The following is a 25,001-nucleotide window of genomic DNA, read 5'->3' as shown; positions in this document are numbered from 1 at the left end:
AAAGTCTAAGTATCTCAAGACATGCAGTTTGAAAAAAGACAGATTGGCTCCATTTTTACAATACTTCCCTTCTCTGCAGGCTGCAGAAGTGAGCTGCTCCAGTGGGTGCTGGGCTTGGCTGGACCTGCAGACACCTACATGTTCCAAGGAGACTTTGCCTCAATGGATCCTATTGCCAGACATCCCACCTTGGGGAGGGAAAATGAATGAAATTCCTCTGACCCTTCCCCAAAAGTTTGTTCCCTCAGGCAAGGGAGTAAAGAGATCACAACAGGCAAGGGCTTCACTCTGTCTGTTCCTCTGCAGGAACAAATACAACATTCACATCCTCACCCTCTGCCCAGTACCCGTGCGCAAAGTCTAAAAGAGCTCATCACAAGTCTTCACCATGAAGTTGCATTTTTAGCTCAGGCACCCCCATGCTCTTCAGAGTGAAACACAGCTGGACTGCACGTCAAATTGCACATCCCCTTATAGCACAGGTAAGGGCAGACAAGGCTACAGAAAACTCAAGCTAGGCAGTTTCCAGGTGTACCCACACCTGCTCCAAAACCAGGCGCCTTGTCCTTGCAAGGTTTGCATGGAACCACTGAGGAAACATATGCACTGCTGTTAGCTCTCCTGTACATCAGGAAGGCAAGGGAGGCAATCACTCTGGAAACTCAGTGCAAGCTTCAGGTAGATTTACGTATGAGATTAATACAGTGGATATCTACTCCATTTATCAGGAAACAAGAGGCACTCTGTAGCCACAAAGTCATGGGCTGCAAATAATAAGAGAGTTCACCAGAAATGGGCTGCCATATCTTCTCTTACTGATTTCTGGAAAGGAGTGCTCTGAAATTGATGAAGAGTCTGACCAAGACTGTAACAAGAAGCATTTTTGGGAATTTCACACACCTTTTAAGCTAAGGTGCTGCAAGCATGAAATACAGGTAGGAATGAAGAAATTGTGAAAGTATTGGATCCTTATACACCTCAGAACAGCACACAACTACACTGTAGGATCCAGGTAATTAATTAACTTTACTATTTTGCAATCCCTCCCTTTATATAATGCAAATGTATGTCAGTTAAACCAAAACAGCTTCTGCTACTACAGAATACACTTCTATAAAAGCCACTTCAACTACAGTTTTGTCCTCAGACATATTTTGTGGTCCTTGAGAAACAAACAGCTCCCTGCAGTCAGTAAGAAGAACTCTGGTTCCTGTCTCCATGGACTGCATCAGGTACACAGGGAGTAACATGCACAATAAGGGATTTACCAGCTCAGAAGGAACAGGGTTATCTGCTTTTTATACACTATATATGTATTGCAGGTATTATCCCTATTTTTTAATGAGTTAGTGACTATTTGCTTGTTTCTGGATATTTCTACCACCTTAAGGTACAGAAGCCCACAGAGGGAGCAGTCAAAGGCTTCTTGTGCCCCTAAATGTAATTTTTTAACATAAAGATGATCTCTTAGCTCTCTAAAAAACCTGAACAGAGTGAGCCTGCTCTAACATCTTCTTCTGCCACCTATGCTGACCCAGCTCCCAGCCAAGCCAAGAAGCTTCTTCCTCTTTGCAGGCTCAGCCATTCATCGAGACAGATGACCAAATGATGATAAAAATGTTTATGTGTAAAGCAAAAGGTCCTAAAGTGCATAGAGGAGTTTAAGCATGAGTGAAACAGCTTTGCTGAAACAAGACTTTCTACAAGATGCACATGGAAGTACACAGGAAGGTACCCCAATGAAGAGGACAGAAGTATGTGCTCGGGCAATAGGGCTAACATTCAGAGCTCAGTGAAATTTATAAGAGCTTTTCCACTAGTTTGCAAACTAACTAGTACTGTTGGATTAACTCCAGGCATTAAATAGTTTAATAACTTAATTAAAGCTGAAGACTGTTTATTCATTCTGCAAAAGCTCACTAATAGGTAGCATTGAGACATCAATAACAAATGCTAGGGAATTCTTCCCCACATTAATATGCACTACAATAATAACACCCATTAATTTCAATAAGTAATCATTTGTGACCAAACAGTAGTTACACTTGTAGTTTTAGATTGAGCAATTGGAAATTTTCTTGACTAGGTGTAAGAATAATTTGTTTTGTATGAAAGCTTGAGAAGCAGGAGTGAAGACAGACATGTTCACTACCTAAATTATGTTTTATTTTTTTAATTTCTAAACCAACCTGTTTTTTACAAAGCCATTTACAATTGACTATTAATTTGCATGCTCAAAAAGCTATTAATGAAAGCAATGTAATTTCTTTCCCAGTGCCCTAGCTGAGTGCCTAATTCAGTGTTTTGAATAAATTGGATGTTGGGGTGATTTATGAGTACAGAGAATACATTTTCTTTTTTTACTCAACCACCATTAAACTGAGTTTCCTACCAATGAATTTAAATTAAAATGACAACAGCCATATATAGATTTATCTACACATAACTGTGTTGAACTAAATTAATACTGAATTTCATAGGATGTGTTAGTACAGTTAAAATGTCTATGAACAAAAACAAATAGTGAAGACCAAGTATTTCTTCTTTACTTGAGTGGTCTTGTTTATAAATCCTGAAGTCATTTTACAGAAAAATGATCAACGTAGTTTCAGCAAAGGTAATTTCACTGGAAAGATAAGATTTCCTCTTTCAGTTACAAGACCCCAGAGACATTTCATGAAGAGCTATCACTTGTTTTTATATATATACCATCTTGATTTTCCCCACTGCTTTAAATAAAACGACACTGCTTCTACATACAACATAAGGTAGAAAAAGAATAGGAACAAGAAAACATAGCCTAACATTAATGCAAGTTCTCTCTGAAGAAAGGAAATCAATCTCCCTATAAACATATGTGGTGATGGAACAAGAAGAATTAAAATCCAAGCTTCACACTAATACATAGGAAAGCAAACTTCATTACTTACACTTGACTTACGCCAGCATAACTGAGACCGCAGTCTCGTTCTCCATTTGAAAATGTAGATTAAAGGCTGATTCCCAAGTTGTGCTGTATTTTCTCAATTTTGCAAACACTACTAAAGTATTTGCACAGGAAAAAAAACGCTTTCAGGGAGGCTGGACAAATGACTATTCATTATTTACAAGCTAGAGCCACTTGGCTGAGAGTTTAGGGGAAGATTCCTTAGATACTGTTGCTTACAAAAACAGGCTCATCTCTGGCATTTGAGAGGGTAAGATGCTGCCAGAAAGTATGGACACAGGCGTTCCAAACATGCTCAAATATATCCTTTGATGTCCTCCTAGAGGAGACCTGGATATACCTGTAAACTCTTTTTCTTGCCTCTTTCTTGCTGAAGAACAAAAAGAAAGAATTCTCACAGACATTAGCAAGGTGGGATACGAAACTGCTATCTTCCCTATGTTCTTTGCCTAAAGTTCTAAATAATGCTGCAGGAGTAGTTAGAGACCTACAGACCACTTTCCCTAAACAGCAGATTAAATTTTGAATATGTCTATTCTGATACAGTTGCCTGTATTACCTTTAAATGACAAATAAGGTGAGCCTGTTGACCTCCATCCCCTGCTTCATACCATTTTTTTAATGGAAATAGTGCATTCACATAATAGCCATACAATTATTTTGGAACTGGCTCATAGCCTTAAAGGCTAAATACTTCTCATGCAGATGAATCCTATCAGAATTAATGTTTATTTTTGGCAGTTTTGTCAGTTTTAGCTGCACTTTTCATAGGTGAATAAGAAGTTCACATTCCCTGGGAGATACACTCTTGGCATCCTCCATCAATTATCTGAACTAGTAACATTTGATTCATATTTTTCAGTCTTTCTGTAAAACCTTAACAGCCAGAGACCTACATAAACCAAAAATGTAAGGACAAAGATGATGGGAAACAAAGCAGCTCAAGTTGTTGTATAAGCACATAGCATCTATTTCTGAGACTTGCTGATAAACGAAGGTCACAACAATGACTTGACATAAAAACTATTAGGTAGTTATCTTCAAAGTTATAAAGGTTCCTTAAAACTGGGACATCTTTCTCTATGGCATTTGTACAGCACTTTACAAAACATTGTACAAAAATAGCACTGCTTTAACCTAGCGAGTGAAATGCAGACGGCTCCTCCAAACAAAGAAAAACATAAAAGCAGCACAGTGCACAGTTAAACACTCTTAAAGACAGAACGTAAGGATGGAAAGACGCAAGACACCTGAAGAAGCAGCCTCATGTTACTCATTTCATTCAAGTTACATTAAAATATCAATTTTCTATTGTTGCAAGTGAAGCTCTTTCCAATAATTAGCATATTATTTCTCAGGAAGCGTTCCAGAAGTGTTATTTTCTGTACTTTCTGTTGCTCTGAAGACAGCAAAGCATCCAGCTCAGGGATTAAAAGGTAGTCAAGGACTAGTCCCCGCTTGGCTGCACAAGGCTGTTTCTTTCAAACAGCTCTCTAAAAATGGCTCATCCACCTGAGAGTTATTTGGAGTACAACAGGGAGGTGGTGTGTCAGGGAGACCCAAGGAGTGATACCTAAGAAAAACAGGCAGGATGCAAACCAAGTATGAGAGGTGCACGTTCCTCCTTCCCTCCTGGTGAACTTGTGACACAAGGGAGCTGATGGACAGCGGAGAGAAGTTTTCGCTTACCCTCTCCTCTGAGATCACAAAATACTCTGTCCTCAAACAGTGGAGAATAGGTCTGCAGGATGAAGCCTCCCAGCCCGCTGACAAAATGCACCCAAGGACCGCATAAACTAGCACGTTCTGACTGCTGGTGATAAGTCACATTGCCTGAAGCCTCACGTCATTTTAGAATATCTTCTACTGTTTTTTACTGCTGTCTTTCAGGGGTCATTTAGCTTATGAACAAGCAAATCATTCATTCTGCTTCATCTGCCATCACACGTACTATTTTATGGCAAACTCCAGTCAAACTCGTTTTCTGGTAGGTGGCCATAAATTGTCTTGCGATGATTTGCAATGGCTATCGTGCAAGGGTAAAACACAGAAGCAAAGACAATGCATCAAGTCACCTTTAATGGACTGATGACACTAGCCAAGTATTTAATAAAGTCAAGTAGTCTGGTAGAGCCTAGTCAATTCCCTTATAACTTCCCATGCCTCCACCTCTGTTCTCTGCAGTGTAGACATATAGAAAATCATCTGCCCACATATGATGCATCTATGGTCCTGAGTAGGCAATACAGCCTTTACCACATAAGTTTTGCAGAACATAGCAGAGTCCCTTATCTGAGGACCTCCTGCATGGCTGCTGAAAAATGAGAGCAGTGATGCACTCTTGGGCAGGGAAAGGCGGCTGCTGGAGTACATTCATCCAAGCCAAGCATGGCATCTCCCTGAACTACCTCCTGGAGCTCAGCACAGAGCACCACCGATGAGAGGATTCAAAACTATTCCATGGATATCATTTGACAGCAGGCTGAGCCATCACACATGCAGCTAACCTGGCTCTCAGCTTTCCTACAGAACCAGCTACACCTGCACCCAAGGGCTGTGTAATATTTCAACCCAATGCAGTCTGAGGCATGAAGACTGTACGGTCCAAATAGGTCACTACACAGAGATGTTCCAAAATTGCATAGGCACCTACAGCAGGTAGGAGACAAGCATCTGTTGGTTTCTCTAGAGCAACAAACCCTGTTAGAGCTAGTCTGTGTCAGGAACAAACCACAGTTTTGAGCTTTAAATTCACAGTCTTTGAGAAATGTAATCACCTGTACCAGATCAAAAGAGTAAACCACTAGCAAACACGATTCAATTCATCCTTACTCTCCAACAGCAGAGAAGGGAAATATTAAGCTACATGAAATTAATCTGATTAGGTTCAGACATTCCTGTGTCTTGCTTACTTTGAAAAAACACATTTAAGAACATGAAGAATGGTGGCTGGCATACGCAAACATGAATGATAACAGCAGCCTTCCGTTGTGAACTGAAAGAAATGTTGTGTCACAAGGGTGTTTGACAGCAAGAAGTTTAATTTTATCACTAGAAAATTTAAACTGTAGTGGCATTTACTATTAAATAGAAATCTTCAGCCTTTTAAATGTCATAGGGGTGTGTAAGTGGCAAGAGATCCTGAAATATAGCCATATAGGAGGTTAAAGGATTCTGGAAACAATGTTTGCTTCCCATGGAAACCCACTTAAAGGAGAAATAAATAAATAAATAAATAAATTTTAAAAATCAAGCAAACCACCTCCAATGACACAAAGCTGAAAGACTGTGTGACAAAGTTAATTTATAACACCTTTTGTTTTCCTCAGTAAGTGTGCAGCATTTACACTGTAAACCCTTAGTTACTCAACCATATTGCACATTTCAAGAACCAATGTCCTCTGCAAGCATGCGAACACTGGATGGTCCTAAGGGCATAGATATAAGCAGCAGGTAAGTGGCAGCAGCAAACTAGGGCCCAGTAGCTGGACTCAGGATTATAGGTCACTGTTCACCAAATAGGATGACCTGCTTTGTGAAGAGTATGACTTAACTATTTAGGCATTATCCTGAATTACTTTATAGTATGAGTCCACATACAATTAGTCCATCTACTGCTACATCTGTGTATCTCTGCCACTGTTCCTGCCCTCAAGCAAGCAGAGATCTCCTGAAGATAACTTACCTTTGTAAAATACTAGAGTCCTAGCTCCACTTCCCCTGCCCACTGTTATCTATTTGCACCCTGCCAAATACAACTGACATTTGTCTGAGATTCATTTTGAAGCAGTGCTGAATTTTTTTTTTTTTATTTCTCCCTAGAGCACAACAGTGAAGTGTTTTAATGCAATCATTTTGGCTGGAAAAGACATTTAAGATCATGAAGTCCAACTGTTAACCTAACACTGCCTAGTCCACCTCTAAACCATGTCCCTAAGAACCTCATCTAACCAACTTTTAAACACCTCCAGGGACGGTGACTCAGACACTTCCCTGAGCAGACTGTTCCAGTGCCTGACAACCCTTTCTGTGAAGAAATGTTTCCTAATATCCAATCTAAACTTCCCCTGGTGCAACTTGAGGCCATTTCCTCTTGTCCTGTCACTTGCTACTTGGGAGAAGAGACCAACACCCTCCATGCTACAACCTCCTTTCAGGGAGTTGTAGACAGCAATAAGGTTTCCCCTCAGCCTCTTTTTCTCCAGGCTGAACAGCCCCAGTTCCCTCAGCCGCTCCTCATCAGACTTGTGCTCCAGGTGCCTCACCAGCTTCACTGCCTTTCTCTGGACCCTCTCCAGGGGGTTGGCACCTACTGAGGTATTTACTAGGACCTTCTGGGCAGTAAGAAAATACAAGCAACTGAAACTAAAGTTACACGCTGTCAAGGGTTTAGATTGCGGGGTGACAATAAAACCCTGGCAGATGTATTGTTAACCGCCTCTTCCCCACTTCCCCCTTTTTCCCCTCCCTCTCCCCCCTTCCCACTCAGGACAGGCGATTGGGAGGAAAAGAAGGACAGAGAGAAGAGAGCTGGAAAAATTAAAAATGTTTTACTAATGCTACTAATAAGAATAGAGAAAATAATACAAAATATACAAAACCAATCTGAAAAGTCTCAGCAACTGCAGAGCGAGCACCCAAAGTCCTGGATTGGACTCTGCAGCCAACCGGAGCTGGATTCAGTCTGTCACTAGGCCTCAGTTTGCAGGGACGACTAGCAAGGTCCTCTCCTAATGTCGGCCATAAGCAGAAGGGAAAAGAAGGCAAAAAGGAGAAAGGGAAGAGATCCTCGTGATCTCCCACTTTTATTTGAAGTATTCACGTGAATGGAATGTTACACACAGTTGGTCGGTTTCTTGGTCACCTGTTTCTCATTGCCCCTCTCACGAGATATGAATCTGTTCTTATCAATAAGTTTGCATTCCATTGCTATGTTTACCAAAACACATATTTGGTTCTCCAGGAAAATGCAGCTAATATGAAGGTTTTAGCTGACAGGCAAATTCACTAAAAAAGAAACTTGTTTTTTAACAAAACCAGGACAACTGCCTACTCATACCAGGATCTGTGTTTACAACTCTTCTGCAGACCAGTGCTCTAACTTAGGCCCTCTTTTCAGAACTACTTCACTTTATATGGTAAATACCTGTAACTATTATCCAGACAGGATTAGCATAACTTTCTAACCAGACAATTAAAGCACTTAATTAAGGCACATACCTATTGGTGATTGACCCAAGTTTCAGTCCCTGCCCAAGTGCATGTAATTATTCATGCAAAATTTTGACTGTGTAGTCTCTGTTCTTAGAGACCTTAAAGATCTGACTAGGTAAAGCCCCAAATAGTTCTGACCTCACAGCTGGACTTATTTTGAGCAGGAATTTGTTCAAGAGACCTCCTGAGGTCCCTTTCATGCTCTGTAAATCTGTGACTATCAAGTTACAAGTTGGGCAATATATTTAAGTTGAAAAATAAGATTTTTTGGTTATTAGAGATTCTAAAGTCTAATACAGCTTCGCAAAATACATAAGCTCTAGGCAAAGAGGCAGAGATATGGATGAACATCTTTCTTTCTCCAGCATTTCTGTTACTATCACCCTGGACGTGTCACCCAATATTTTGGCAAGTTCAGTTAAAAGCTTGTAACACATTTCAGGATGAATTAAAAAACAACAACAACAACAAAACAAAACAAAAACCAACCAAACAAAAATAATCTCAACCAAAATTAAAACCAAACACCAAAAACAAACAAAAAAATCCCCACAAACAAACAAAAGCCAACCAACTAACCAAAACAACAATCAAAAAATCACAATTTTCAACAATTATATTATTTGCTAAAACCCCCTGCCCAGCTGTATCTCACAGAAGCTTTATCCATCCCACCATCTCTGAGGATGTTGAAGGACCACTTCCCTCCATCAGGAACTCTTGGGAGGTACAAATATTGTTCTTCATTTTTTCCCTACTCAGAGTTAGAAGCAGTACCAGGGAGGATGGATCACTGATTTTCTTGAACCTCTGGAGCTCTCCATACTTGAGGCCCATATTGTGCTCGTTATTCCTTTAGTAGGGGAAGACTCTGACTGAACAAGAATTGTATCTAAGAAATATATTGGGTGCTTATTTCTGATCTCTGCAGGAAAAAAAAATCTTGCCTTTGCCAGAGTAGGACATTTATGCTCATACTATTTCAGAAGAACTTATTTAAGGAAAACAGTGAGAGTTTTGGAAAGACATTTAATATACTGCTGCTTTTTCCAATTAAATATTGTGAATATCCTTCAGTTAAATGCCTTTTTTTCAACTATATAGCCATGTGGGATGGTGAAAGCAGTAGCAATTCTTAAAGAGCTAGTACTCCCTAAATGTGTGAATAGAGACTAAAAGATAAGAAAAAAAATCATTTTGCAATAGGTGAAATTATTTTACAGATAAAACATGACTCCTTACTGAGTTTCTCCTACTTGTACTTTATATTGGACACAAGTAACAGAGGTCTTGGGAATTAACTACTCGTTGCTATTATTATTAACAACTTAAATGGAAGTTTAAAGGGCTTGTCTGCAATGAATTATTCAAGGATTTCATGAACTAACTACTGAAATTTTCATGCGTTTTTACCACCTTGTTCCACACTGGACCTCCCAGTCAAGTAAAACAAGTGAAACTCAAAAAAGAGTCAGCTATTATTGCAAAATTGTTTTTGATGAGAATATGAAGAGCCAGCTTTCTAGAAGCATGTTGTTAGGACAGCTAAATAAGGTTCCTAAGAACTGTAATGTGAATAGTGTTACTTTACACAAATGCACTAAAGCAATGGGGAAAAGGAGCTGCTGTTGCACTGTAAGTGAGAGAAAAATCTTTAATGCATTATGCTGAGAGGCTTCTTTCCAGCTAAAAAACCCCTTTCAACTTGCTCTTAAAGACATGTATGAAGCAGCTATCAGATGCAGTCAATTGCAAAGAAACTTTTTTTTTTTCAGGAAATAATTAAAATGTAAACAAACATATTCTAATACGTCTATGATTATCAACTTTAATGGGTCATAAAATTAAAAAGAAGCAACAATTCACCTGAGTGCAGACAATATTATACCTGTATATTCACTGCTGTTTTCCTACCTATTTTTTCTGTCGAAGTTCATTACTGGCAAATAGCAGTTAAATAACAGCTTTCTTTCACTCAGAAATCTAAGGACATTTACATCTGATTTTTTCTATAGTTTAGGTTCCTTCTGCTTTAGGTTATTCTGTCCCAGTAGGCAGCTTAATAAAGGATAACAAGATCACCTATGTAAGAAAATACAGTATTTAAGTTCAAAACAAAATCATACTTCTTTGGTTTCATAGTTAGCATTTGTTCTTCAAGACACTGAAGAGAGACCCAAAATATTTTCCAATGTGGTAAAACCCACAAAGGAACAGAAAATGAAGGTTTTTAACAAATTATTTTAAGAACCCCAGCTTGCAGAATCTGCAATTCTATTGAAGCACACCATGCACAAGAAACACTCTGTAATTCATAGAATCATTTAGGTTGGAAGAGACCTTTAAGATCATGAGTTCATAGGAGGAGCAAAACTACACAGCTGTCAGCCACCACTGCCTTCTCCCAGTTTATCTGATATGGTTTTAAAGCGTGAAAGATTTTCTCTCAGGAGTTAGTACCACCATAATGTATGTACTAGTGCATATTCCCTGTTGTTCTATGGGATACAGAGGAGGGGAAAAAAAAAAGAGAAGAGAGAAGAGGAAGGAAAGGAAAGGAAAGGAAAGGAAAGGAAAGGAAAGGAAAGGAAAGGAAAGGAAAGGAAAGGAAAGGAAAGGAAAGGAAAGGAAAGGAAAGGAAAGGAAAGGGAAAAGAAAAGGAAAAGAAAAGGAAAGGAAAGGAAAGGGAAAAGAAAAGGAAAGGAAAAGAAGAGGAAAGGAAAGGAAAGGAAAGGAAAGGAAAGGAAAGGAAAGGAAAGGAAAGGAAAGGAAAGGAAAGGAAAGGAAAGGAAAGGAAAGGAAAGGAGAGGAGAGGAGAGGAGAGGAGAGGAGAGGAGAGGAGAGGAGAGGAGAGGAGAGGAGAGGAGAGGAGAGGAGAGGAGAGAAGAGAAGAGAAGAGAAGAGGAGAGAGAGAAGAGAAGAGAAGAGAAGAGAAGAGAAGAGAAGAGAAAAGAAAAGAAAAGAAAAGAAAAGAAAAGAAAAGAAAAGAAAAGAAAAAGAAAAGAAAAGAAAAGAAGAGAAACTTAGTTTCTGAGTAATTTTTACACGCTGTATTTCACTTGGTGATGGGCATTTCTAGCATGCTGCCAGCTGGAGAAAGCAGCAGTTTGAAGGTTGCCTCTATCACCTTGCAGCAAGCTTCCCTGTGTAATGCCTCGCCACTACCTTGAGGAAAAGCAAGTTGTTTTTCGTTCTTCTTGGCCAATTCAGTGTTTAGTCTGAGGTTGGAAAGTTTATTTCAATAAGTAAATTCTTTCTTTAAGGAAAAATTACACAGATTGTTCCTAAATCTCCTGTATCACAGGCAATTATTAACGCAATGCCAGTAGTTTCCTTCCTTCTGCCTATTACTTTTTTTCTTTAGGTATATTCTCAAAGAGATGCCACAATGTAATAAAAGAGCAAAAGGAAAAGCCGAAAAAAAATCTACCTCCTCTGTTTACTGATGTAGCAGGGTTTCACATCTCTTATCAACATTCTGGCCATCATTTACATGCTTTCATTCAAATTTTTTCTTCTCCAAGTTAATAGTTAAGGGATTTAGAATACTAACATACAGCAATTACACACTGAAGTGATGATCTGATAATAGAAAATGAGATATTTCCTCAAGTACAGCAAACTACTGGCAAATTTGTAGGTTATGAATCCTTTGAATCACTTTTCAGGCAAGCTATTGATGATACAGAATGTATGCAGACACATACTGCTGTTTGCAGTGTATGTCTCTCATACAACACAACTGTTTAAACAAACTGTGTAGAAATACATTCAACTCCAAAGCATTTTATTACCAGTGATTTACAATCCCAACTCCTCCCTTCATTAAATGCAGCATACTCCATTCCTTGAGCCTCTGTTACTAGCAAGGGAAGTAATTCAGCCACTTTATCAAAAGTTAGTAAGTCATAGAAAGGAAGGGAGGGATGTTTCAGGTAGAGACAAATATGCCAAGTATTGTGTCCAAAAATGTTTACAGCCAGATATTTCATATGGGAAAGAAGATAGTTCTTGCAACCAGATGAAAGATGAATTCTGTATTCAGCATTAAGAAACACTTCTTTTCTTGTTATCCTTGTATGTCCAGCGTCATAATACAAAAAGGAACAGCTTCATAGGAGCAGGGGCACTATGCCACTGACAGTGCAATACAGGCTTAGGACCATATTTCAAAAGGTATTTTTTAACTGCTGATGGTTTAACTTTTTGAAAAAAAAAAAAATGTATTTAATTAAAAACTGTGTTTGCTAAGTTTCAGTGAAACTACAAACACTAAGAGTTTGTGAAAGATTAGATAGGGTGCTATACAGTATTTAACAAACTAGTAAAAACCTTTGCATGAGTGGGCAGGGAGAAGGGATTTTTTTAATGGTATTGGTTCACTTTCTTGAACTCTGGAATTAAATTACTTTGAAATGAAATAGTGCAACTGCTTTGATTTTTAACATGTGGACTAAAATGGCTTTCATTATGAAGTTGATTACTGTATAATAGTCAAGTAGCAATGGAGAAAAGATGAAAGATGATTCATTTGAACAAAATTATATTGAAAAAGTTACCTTTCAGCAAACTAAGGCCATTGTTCTAGACTATCAGTATTTGAACAGCTTTGATCTATATTCTGCAATATGAGAAAATGTAATTCAGAGAAACATTCAATGTCACTATACTTAACAGTTATTTAGTTTCTGAAGAATGGTCCTGCTTAAGTAGGCCAGTCTGTACTATGGAAGTAATTTATATGTGGCACGCAACACCAGAACCAAAACGATCTATTACCATATGTGTACATAAAAGAAGACACAGTATATTTAGGTAATAAAACCATATAAGTATCTTATTCAACACACAGATCAAGGGACTGTATGTGCCTTATAACAGATGTACACCTTCTGCTCATAAAAGCCTCATTTGTTTGATGAAGGAGTAATTCTAACAGACACAGCTAAAAGATAAATAACAAAAAGCCGAGTGCCATGTTCGTATCACATCTTCAGATACAGCCTGCCTATTGTAACTTACCTGTTATGTAACATAAAAGGATTCACTTTCTATATTAATGGCTAAGATTCTTTCTTCCCTAAATTGGTAACATGACATTTGAGAACTGATTTAATATTTTAGAGCACATACACAGAAGAAGCAAAAGGAAAAAAAAAATATAAGCACATGAAAAAGGTCACAGATGAGAGCAACGTACACTAAAGAACATTTCAAGGCTCGTCATGGTTTTTCTGTCCCCACTCCAGGTAGAATTAGAGTGAAAGTGCAAGTTCCGTTTATCTTGAGTAAACATAATAAATGGTAGGCAAAATAACGCAGTGCCAAGACCAAGTTTCAGAGCTAAATGAATGCAGTGATCCAAAGATTATATTCTTTTGGAAGACATGAAGACATCTCCATAGAAGAGATGACATAGAAGGAAAGTCTGAGCTTCACGAAGGGTTTCCCATGAAAGCAGATGAGATTTTGCTTTAGAAATGTCCTACTTAGACCAGAAAGAATGGGATGATGAATGTTGTCTCAGAGCTGAGCTTGTTAACTTGTTATAAACGAAATTGGCTCCAGTGGCTCAATTGCAGAAGATTAGATTCTTATGACTTGCAAAATTCCCCAAACCGTAAATTTTCTGTAGAAAGTGAGCGTACCAGAAATTGCAAGGTTAAAAGGAATAGCATTTTTAAGGACACAAGGACAATAGTACCATTTCCCATAGCAATGGGTTTGTGGAACATTACACAGGCTAAATGGAAACAAGTCAGTTCAACAACAGGAAAAACAATTTCAACAGCAGCGGAACTAACTGAATTATTCTCAGAGATACCGCTGTCTGTATCATCTCCATTCTCATGCTGTTATGAGATATCAAAATCTTTTGGTACCTGATGATACTTCTGCAGGCCAGGTCTGATCTACTGTCAGTTGAAATTAGTGGAAGCAGTTTTCTCTGCCTCAAATCCTGAACAGTCAAGTAGACAAGTTCTTTTGCTTTAAAAGGAGTTTGCAGGCTGGAATTTTGGTAGGTTTATGATTTAATCTAATTAACAAGAAATCTTAAAAGAAAAGCAATATTAGAAAGGCTCTAGACTAGCAACACTATATTAAAATGAGAAGAATCAGTTTTCAATACAAACCGCTTGGAATTTTTTATTGCTCAGAATAAATTAAAAATCAAAAAAATCTAAAAGAAACTGGAAAACTAAGTATCTAGTATGACTTTTAAGAAATCTAAGATGACTTAACAGTAAGTCTAGAAAGAGAAATAGTTTTCCTTTCATCAATAAGGCATTTTTACATTAGCATTAAAATCAAAATATTTTAGCAGCAGCTGACTAATAGCACTCTAGTGCTTGGATATCTGAACTTGTTTTAAGTATTTTAGGAGTGTTACATCCTAAGAGCTAAGCTGTGTCTATGTTTTTTGTTCTGTGTGTTTGTTTTGGGGTTTTTGAGGGTTTGGATTTTTTTTGGGGGGATCTTTTAAAATTATTTACAACGTCTTTGTAGACATCAAAAAATAAATTCCTTACCTCCCCCTCACCTCGTAGGGGGACAGCAAAATTAAATATTGTTATAAAATAATACCTTCCTCTTACAAGTGGGGAGATTTAAGGATACTCCAGACTTTTAAGTCTAGTAACTAAACAAAAGCACAAGGGAGATCAGGGGAGTAGGAAGAAACCAATCTTCTCTTTGAGGTACTCTAGAACTTCACATATTACAGCTGAGGCTGCTATTCCAGCTTAATTAAGGGCGTTTTTCTAATTTAGGACACTTTTCAAACAAGGGGAAGGAAAAAGTTCTACTACATACTACCCACCCCACCCTTGTACCCCACCTTGTTTCCAAGTCAGTGTTGATAGTCACAAGTTTGGTGCACAGACTTCAACCCCACCTGGGAGCCTGTGGAACCTGTGCAGACCATCCACCCTGGGCTGGTTCCTTCACCTCCACGAAGGAGGAATAATCAAGAGCAGAACCCAATGGTGCTGGCAACCCAGGAAATACCTTATGCGAGCAGCAAGAAAGATGACAGTGGAAAGCAATTTGAATTAAGTGCTCTATGCCTAAATCTGACATTTGTTTTTATTACTGTCACTTGGTCTTTGATAAAAAACAGCAATGTATTAGAAATTACATTATCTGAACTGTCATATTACTGTTATTTTTCTTATAACTGACTGCAATATGGGACAATATCAAGAAAGAATGTTAAAGTTTTAATTTCAATTGAAAAAATTAAGAATTTTATGTCATGCTATCTGGGAAAGGAGCAACTAGTAAACACAGAACTTGGGAGACTTCCAAGCAGAAAGAGAAGTAAGACTAAGAGTGTCTTTTGCATTATAAAGGTCATAAGCTTTAGACAGCTCCATTTGCAGTCATTGTGCTTTCCACAGTCTCTAAAAGCTAAAGAGAAAACACAACACAATCGTTTTCTTAAATTTAAGAGGGAAGACTTTCTCCATGCAGACTCATTCATTTACTTTGATGTTGCATTTGTTTTGAATGGAAACCAAGTATACAAGGCCAGCTATAGATCTCTGTTAAAAATAACTTAATAAAATATTAGTGATTGACTTCATTTTTTGATCTTGTCTCCAACTTTGTTACAAAACCAGTTTCCTTTATCAGAAGAAACTTACTGTATAAACCACCTTGTCCGGGTTAAAAAAAAGCACAGCTGAGGTTAATAAAAACCATAATTATCAGAATTGCCCTGGATTTAGTGATGTACCACTGGCACTCTACATCTTCCAACCCAATGAAGGCATCAAATGCAAATAAAGCTGAGATTTGTCACCATGATGTCTGATACCATGTGCCAAGTTATGTGGAGGAATCTTTTCCGAAAAACTCCAGCTGTGCTACCTTCCTTCCAGTAAGAGGTGATATCATTTGGACTTCATAAAACATACTCCAGGCAAGTAATTTTTCAGAAAGTTCATTTACAGTGTTATAACATAATAGAAAGGATCTAAAATGTGTTGTAAACCAACTTTCAAGTAATTCTTCAGTGCTTTGCCAGTATAAATCAGGCCCAATATATAAGAATGACTAAATGTCAAGTACAGCAAAGACTGCTTATCTCCTTTTAAGTGGCAGCATAACTATTCCATTATAACTTTTCCACTGGACACACTTAATCATTAATAGCATTAACTAATACCAACTTTAAAGTTTATTAATTAGTGCACCTCTTAAGAGGTATAGCCACCATTTCATTTGTGTACTGCAAGGAGCAAAGTACTTTACATGCATTATAATAGTTGTTACGGCATATCTTCAATTAACTCTAATCAAACTCCGAGTCTTTGATTTTATGTTGGATGACTACATTTGCAAGTGGCCAGACAGTATGAACTTTTAGATTACAAAGTAATTTCAAATTTAAATGAGCTCAAGTTGTCTGAAAGTCCTTAGTTACCTACAGCTAGCGAGTTCCCTTCCTTACTCAAACACCTAAAAAACAATTTGTTATAATAGTAATGGAATAATTAGGAGAACAGCTGCTGTCTTGCTTAGAGCTAACCAAAATGGTTTTGATGGTCACTTCCAAGGCAAGTATAGCTTAAGACAACAATGCAGGACTTGTAGACTGACATGGAAGAACAGGTTTGATTGTAATGATCCCTCAGTCACAAAGCTACTGACCATGAAGTCATATATACATAACATCTGAAGGTTGGTATGTGAGGTCTGTAATAACATACTGGATAAAATCAGAAAGTTTATTCCAACTACTCCATCAAATGGCATGTTGAGAGGAGCTGTATTGTGACTTCATGTCATGAATTTGTATTTCACTTTTAATCATTTTACTTCACTCTTTGCAGATCACAGCAGAGTTGAAGCACAACATCCCATATCAGTTAAAGAAATAGGTTAGCCTTGAAACTTAGAGTAAGCCACTCTGGAAACAAAGCAAGCCGATTCCCAAACAGCAATGATTTTGAGCCCCACTGTGGAGAAAGTGTAAGTCAAGTCAAAGGTATTATGCAGTCCTAACCAATTTAACCAGACTTTGTCATCTTACGTATCAGGAACATCAAAAACATTTTATCATAGACTAGAATTACTGCAGTTAGACAATTTGGTTGCTGTAAAAATGTATTAAATTTATCTGCAATCCTACAATTAAAAGCAAGGCTCTAGAGGATCTGTGAATTTTAGTATAGCTTCAAAGCACTTTACAGATCAATACTTTTCAGCATCACTGCAAGAGCAGAAAGAATTACCTTTGTTTAATGGAGAAACAAGCTGCGGCACAAAGACACAATGACTCATCTGCCAGTTAAGTGCCTAGATACCATGGGGATGATACAAGAGCAGAGAGAACAGAGTGTCCAGAGCAGATCACATCATCTGCAGCTAGTTTCCAGTACATTAATCTCATGTCCTTTCTATATTTAATCTTTCATATATTTGTTCTGTTCACCATTTTCCATGCCTATGCTACATTGTTATTCAGCCACTTCCCATAAATGTGCATTTTCCATCTGGTTCTCACCCTTATACATGACAGTTCCCCTCCTATCCATTACTTGTCTTATACTGGTGGTACCTGAAGGCCGCAAACTTTTTCAGCTCCCCATATCCCTTAGAGCTTCCTTTCTCATTGGATCCAGGCAGCTTGGCTCCTATTTATTTCCAGTAGCTCTTAGGAAGTCACAGGGATGAACACTGAAAATGGGCTATACTGTTTGTTTGCTCATGGAGGATTCCTTCTTTCCACTAAGCCTACAAGGGCATGGATCTGAGGCCGAGCTCCATTCATCAGCTTGTTTTGATTTCTTGAAGCTTTCACTTATATTAGCAATATTCAAAATACTTTCTTTTATGTAGTCAACAACTCAACATTTTCTGAGTATTCCTGCTAACCCTACTGTTCATGTCACATAATATTTTTCTTTAGCCACTAAAAATTTAGACGAGTTATATCAATAGCTCAAATTCTGTACTCAAATACCTAAAAGATAGACTCTGTTTAACAGTACAGAGTGATAACGAATACAAAAAATCAGTGAGAACTTCATATGCAAATATAGTGAAAGCCAACTATTAATATTTATTTCTCCTTCCAAGTATGTAATTCAGAGTCTAAATTTGGACACACAGGGAGATAGGATGAAGACAGAAGTCAGCTTGTAGAATGTGTGTCAAATACTCTTCTCTTCACAGCACCTTACGAAGACCAATCTTGTTGAGCAACTCCAATTGCCACTCATTCTACTTAAATCTAGTTGAGGCTGTTCTGTTGAGATTAAGGACAGTTTGGAAGAGACTCAGGCAGTTCCCTATCTACTTAAATTCTATAAAAGCACCCTGGCTCACAGAGAAGAATGTGAGGGTAAACAGATAGTCAAATTCTCTTCAGATGCCTTAGGTCTTGTCTGCAAAGCACTATGGTATCAGTAACATCACATAAACCTGTTTTTTAGACTTATTGGCTACTTGTATCTCTTTGAAGGGCTTTTCCTTCTGGATATTAAGCTCTTTAAAACTCTGCAAGACACCTTTTATCTTTGAGAATAAGATGGCTCTAAGGTTTAACTAGCCAAGTTGTTACATAACACGTGGTTTGATCTAAAAAATATTATCTAGACCAACTTGTTTTCCTTTGGTAGACATCAACAACTATTTGAGCATATATTTTTAGTCCTGTTTACTTCAGAAAAATTGTAGGTTGCAAAATATTTTTTAACATTCTACCAGTGCTAGTTTTGTACAGTTTTTTCCTAAGTATCTAGTCCAACACTGTTTGGAACAAGCCTATGCAGATCCTTGCCATGTCCTTGCTCATAGGACCACTCTTAGGATCTCAGTCAGATAATCCAGACCAAACACTAGACTGAAAAGACTAGTCCCCCGTGCTGTCTGGATATCTCAGTGAAAGTTAGCAAAGCAACAGAAATTCACGACAGCACATGATCTAGGTAACCACTGAGGAAGACTCACACAACCAGAAATATAGCAGCAGCACTATTAACTTGCTGTTAAGCTTTTATTTGAACTTAAAATGGTAGCAACCTCTGCCATGATAGCAGAAAAAAAACAAAAAACAAAAAACAATCAGCCCTACGCAGGGAACAACTTTAAAATAATTTCAAAACCATCTATTTTATCGCCATGAAAATGTCATATCTCCTCTAATTTTAAAACACTTCCCTGCAGCTTTACATTTCATTACATTGCAGTGAAGAAATCCCCTCCCGCAGGAACTGTAATGGTTATTGGTATGTTACTTAGGCAGCTACTCATATAATGATGTCATGGTTCTTAAATCAGGGTTCTGAAACTATGAACAAATCATAGCAATAACTTACATCCTCTCTCAGCACAATACTAGGTAGTTATAGAAAAAATAATGGAGACATGTGGCAGTGCAATAATTTATATATACTACAGTCACATACACAACAGTGTTTTTAAAAGGTTTGTGTAACCACGAGTGAATTGTTATAGGGAACATGGACAATGTTTGCCTCAGAAAATCTTACAACCAGTGGACATCAAACGGATTTCACTAAAACTGCGTGAATGCTCCAGCCTTTTTCCTGTGGTAAGGAAGATTGCTCCTCTCACCCTGAATCATCTGACCTCTGGACAAGGGGAGCACTTATAAAATTTTCTGAGGAACTGCTCGTTTGCAAGACCTGCAGTGACCTCTTCTCCCTGGGGACCAATGCAGAACCCAAGGGAATGGCAGGAAGATGTGCCAGGGCGGGTTAGGTTGGACATTAGGAAAAGGTTCTTCACCCAGAGGGTGGTGGAGCACTGGAACAGGCTCCCCAGGGAGGTGTCACGGCCCCAAGCCTGACAGTGTTCAAGAAGAGACTGGACAAGGCCCTCAGACACATGATGTGAACTGTGGGGTTGTCCTCTGCAGGGACAGGAGTTGGACTAAATGATCTTTGTGGGTCCCTTTCAACTCAGAACATTCTATGGTTTCAACTCAGGACATACGTCCAGCTTCCAGTCCTACAGGTAACTGGAAAACACTGGATACTCTTCTGTTCTTGCCTCTGCTTTGCACATGCATTCTTTGATCAATACTTTTTAACCCATTTTCCTGCACTCTGCACTATTTTTGGTCAGCTGTGGCTTCAGCGCTTGAGTGTTTTGATTGCACAACTGGCAGAAGGTGAGTATGGGATTATCACTCATTGACAAGAAAACAGACCGTCTTTAAGCACAAGAAAGGACCCAACCCCAATAGCATGCTGATTCAAGAATATTTGTTACATGGCTAGAGTTGTGCAAGACAAAATTTTCTTTCAGGATAAATTACCAGATTATTTCATCCACATGCAAAAAAAAAAAAAAAAAAACCAAAAGGCTAACTCCCACACAGAAAAGGACAGTATCTTCTCAGTATCTTCTAAATCATCATAAGTAATTTTTCATATGGAGCCAAGTTACACGTCATCAACTAAACACTTAATGCAGAGTTACACAGATGACTTACTAACCTGCTTTCTCGGACTCCCCAGCAAGACCTGGGGGAGCTCGTCCCTCCCTGCTGCAGCCGCCAGCCCTGGCAAGACCTGTCTGCCGCTGACTCAGAGGACGAGCAGGAGGAAACACCACCCTTGAAGCTGGCATGACTCAGTCTGCTCAGCTGATGTGGCAAAAAGCCACGGAGAAGGGAGTTTGTTTTTGCTGGTGTTACTGCAATATTTCAACATGCTTTAAATTGTTTAAGCATGTTACCTACTGAGGGCAAGTACTAGATATACTGACATGGAAAGTAAAGCCTGTCTAAGAAGGAGAGCCCCACACTCGAGATGTTGACCTGTGACTGCAACTCAGGAGTTGTTGAATTTAACTTTACTGACTGTGTTCTATGTCATTCCTCTTGCAGAACTCAGAGATGTTTGGGACAAGCTCAAGTTTTTCAGTTCCTCAGTTCCACTACCCAACTCCCCTCTTCTCCACCTTCTGAGAGTGCTACCTCCTACTACTAACATACTTCAACCTTGGCTAATGCTCCACCATAATATACCTACTAACAGGGGGAGCACACAGGTTCACAGGAGGCAATATGGTATGCAGATTTCGTATTTAGCTGATCCTTTACAGACTCAAAAGTGCCACATGATTAATGCACCCCACATTTTGAATCAGCAGGAGCCTAAAGACGCTCTGACAGTGGCCATGCCTTAACTTTATACTCTGTAAAGTACAGAAAGCCTAATGAATCCATACTGTGAGCTGTCAGAATAACAATTTTTCACCTATCCATCTTCAGAGCCAGGTAGTTCAAATCCAAGTTAGAGGAACTGATTTGCAATTGATTCTGGCCATCATCAATTTAGTGAGAAGTTCAGCAGAGAAAAAGCATGTAACATTTTCACCTTAGGCATGGAAATAATCCTGGATACCTTAAATACTTTAATAAAGTTATCTGCTATTTCACAAGGAAATTTGGATCAAAAATAATGCTTTTGCTTTAAATACCCTTTATGCAGATTAGGCAAAGAGCCCATTTAGACAGTAATTAATATTTTCATATGTGCATATACCATAGAATGAGTACGATCCCAAAGCATTAAGTGAATCTTATCCATCAACCAAGAGAAAAAAAAAAAATTGTTACAATAATTGTATCAGTTTATACAGTTAACGCAGAATATGATTGGCATCTGCAAAGACAACTCCTTTAAAAAACTGGAAAAGCATTGATCTGATCTGATTTCAGTGAAACAGTACATGGTGATATGGTAGAGGTACCCATTTCCCGTTGCACACAGCTGCCCATTCTCCTTTTCAGCACACTAAGGAAGAGCAGGACATCACCTGCCTGGCTGACACCATGGTACAGGTCTGTGGAGACTGGAAGTATAAATTGCATCTGTCTATACACTCATTTTATTGTCAACCTAAATAATACTAGTCTTCTAGGAGTTAAAGCTCTTTAGGAGCTCACATTTGGTATGCTGAATATTATTCTCTTATAAACCCTAACCTTCCAGCAGCTTATTTTTTTTTTTCAGCTTTCAAATTTCTCACTTCCTGTATCATAAATTCAGTTGCTTTCTGAAGATGATGTCTTAAACAAACTAGCAGTAGTTCCTCAAATATACATAGTAACATTATCATGTGGAGTAGAAACACATCACAGTAGAAATCCTAGGGAAATGGCATTTGCTGTCTTTTCAGAAAAAAATAAAAATCTTTGTCATTTGAGACCACACATATGGCTTCCTGACAGAGAAATCTAGATTAATTTCCCAGTAAGATTTAAAAAATTAAATCTTTAACTTAGCAACATCAACTTTTCATTACACCTCTTACAAGTTTGAATTTTTTACATGTATGAAAGCTTTCAAGAAAAGCCACTAGAATAACAACTCAAAACCTATTTTGTTTTAATGAAAATTCCAAAATTCTGTCAAAAATCTTCTCTTTGGCAACAAGCATTAGCTAGAGTGTTATACATTAAAGAATTGCTGATGAACTGAGAGGAAAAAACGTCTTGCCAAGTATTTAAGAATGAACAATATTAGTACTCCAAGACCGAAATGAACGATAAACAATTTCTGATAGCTACAACAAGGACTATAAATAACATTACCTGTTAGCAAGTCAGTTGTCACCACTGATGTGTCTGAGGAACAAATAATAATGTGTTTCAGAGTGGCTGCCTACTGATCAACTTACTCCAGGCTCCAGGTACATTCAGATGAACTGCAGATCTGTATGAGCCTCACTTCATCCAAAAGCAGATTCCCCTGGATGCCAGTTCTGTAATACAGTGCAAAATAAAGCCTTTCTCTGTCTTCACCCTGCCAAAAGTGAAGTGTCGGATGTTCTCTGAAGCCACCTGTCTCCAAGTCACCTAAAGCACCACTCCAACTCAAAACCAGATGGATTCTGAAATGCAGGTTGAACTGATAGAAAGCATTTGGTATTCTGCCATCATAATATCAGTTCATAAGGCTTTTCTTTTCCTAATCATGAGCTCCCTGACTGTTTCTCTTACGTTATCTGAAAAGGTTTATATTTAGCACACACGACCCCTTTCAACGCAGGAATTACAAGAGAGGTTTATGAAGATTTTTAGATTCAGAATTGCAGTCTGTCAGTTTTTCTTCACACAGCTTTGAGCCCAGTTGTGATTTGGTGGAGGTGGAGGTGGGTGTGCGGGGGAGTTGCAGGCTTCTTTCTCCTTCTTACTGATGGGAAAAGATAGGCAGCAGAAAAGGATATCAGGGTTACAACATTAAGGCGGGTAGAAAAGGCAGCTCTAACATGCATATCATCATGGACCACAGAAAGCAGAATGTGATGTCTCTAAGGGAGAGCCTGCACTTCACAATGACATTGTGCAACAAATCAAAGTTTGTCTAAAACTGCATGCAGGTTTAAATACCAGTGTTGATGACTATGAGATGTGTTTGGGTTTTTTTAAAAAAAGAAATGGATCAGAGCCCATCAGCTCATGGATGTTTATGTTCCATCCAATGAGGAATTCTGAAAGCAGATGAGCTTCTCCTGAGTATACAAAACAGAAGAGCATTTTAAGAATAAACGCCAAGTATGCTTCATGAAAGGCTGCACATAATGAACACCAACATGTAAGAGGCAGTTAAAAAGATGCCTGCTTTTAAAAGCCTAAACAGGTTGTTCTGGAGCATGACAGAGTTATATCCTACCTTCATTCTGTAACTCCTAGTTTGCTCTGGTATTTTCAAGATGACTAGACCATATGTTTCATTGCATCAGAAGGTGTGATCCAAGCTTTTAACTACAGAATCTCTCCTGTCTGTCTTTAATTTAGCAGATAGAGTTTCCCCTAGAGCCAGTAGAATAAACTGAAATTAGACATATTCAGAGTATAAATATGGTGTAGCTTTTCCTTAATTTTAGTTATGGTAAGGAAAGTAAGACATTGTACTACCTTATCAAGAAACGTAGTGCATTCTTCGTTGCCTAGAAGACCAGAATGTCTTTTTACAGCACTCTGTAGCTCTGAGGGCAAGAGAGAAGGGGGCAGGGGCCAGCTGCTGCTCTCCTTGAACACCAGCAGGATTTGGGCTTCTAAAACCAAGATATGCTCTTTGGGTGGCAAGGTTGGCTGGAGAGAGAGGAGATCTACTTAACAAAGTGGGAGAAGATCGTCTTCATGAGGTTTGCTAACTTAGTGAGGAAGCCTTTAAACTAGGTTTACTGGTGGATAAAGACCAGAAACCAAAGCCAGGGAATAAGACTATGAAGAAATGGGGGTGGTACCCACCCGACAGTATAACAAGGGAAGCTCTCGCTCCTCCTGCAAGAGTAATAGAACCGGAGAGCCATCTGAAGTGCCTGCATGTGACTATTCAGCACATGGAACAGAGGAAGAGCCAGATCTGCATGAACCTGCAGAGCTAAGATATAACTGGAATGACATGACACAGATGGGATAGCTCACACAGAGCCCTGTAATGGGTGGGTACAAGCCCTTCAGGAAGAACAGGCTGTGCAGGGGGTTATGCTCCAAATAAATGCTCCATCCATAGAGCTTTACTACAGGATTGGTAACAGAGAGCTGGGAGCTTATGGACCAAAATTAGAGAGACCACCAAAAGAGGTAGCTGTAGTGGAGGTCTCCTACAGACCCCCAGTCAAAACTTCTTTGAACAAAAGGAAGAGGCCTCATAACATAGGCCTTGGTTCTCATGACAAATTTCAACTGCATAATGCTTGTGGACAGAGCAACATAGTGAGATGCAAGCAATCCAGGAGATTTATAAAACATGTCTGTGAAAGTTTATGCTGCAAATATTGGGCAGATACCTACAGGTGGTGCTCCACTGGACTTTCTACTCATGACTGAACAACTTGCTGGGGATGT

This window comes from Nesoenas mayeri, assembly GCF_963082525.1.
Source record: "Nesoenas mayeri genome assembly, chromosome: 1".
Taxonomy (NCBI): domain Eukaryota; kingdom Metazoa; phylum Chordata; class Aves; order Columbiformes; family Columbidae; genus Nesoenas; species Nesoenas mayeri.
This window is presented reverse-complemented; position numbering follows the sequence as displayed.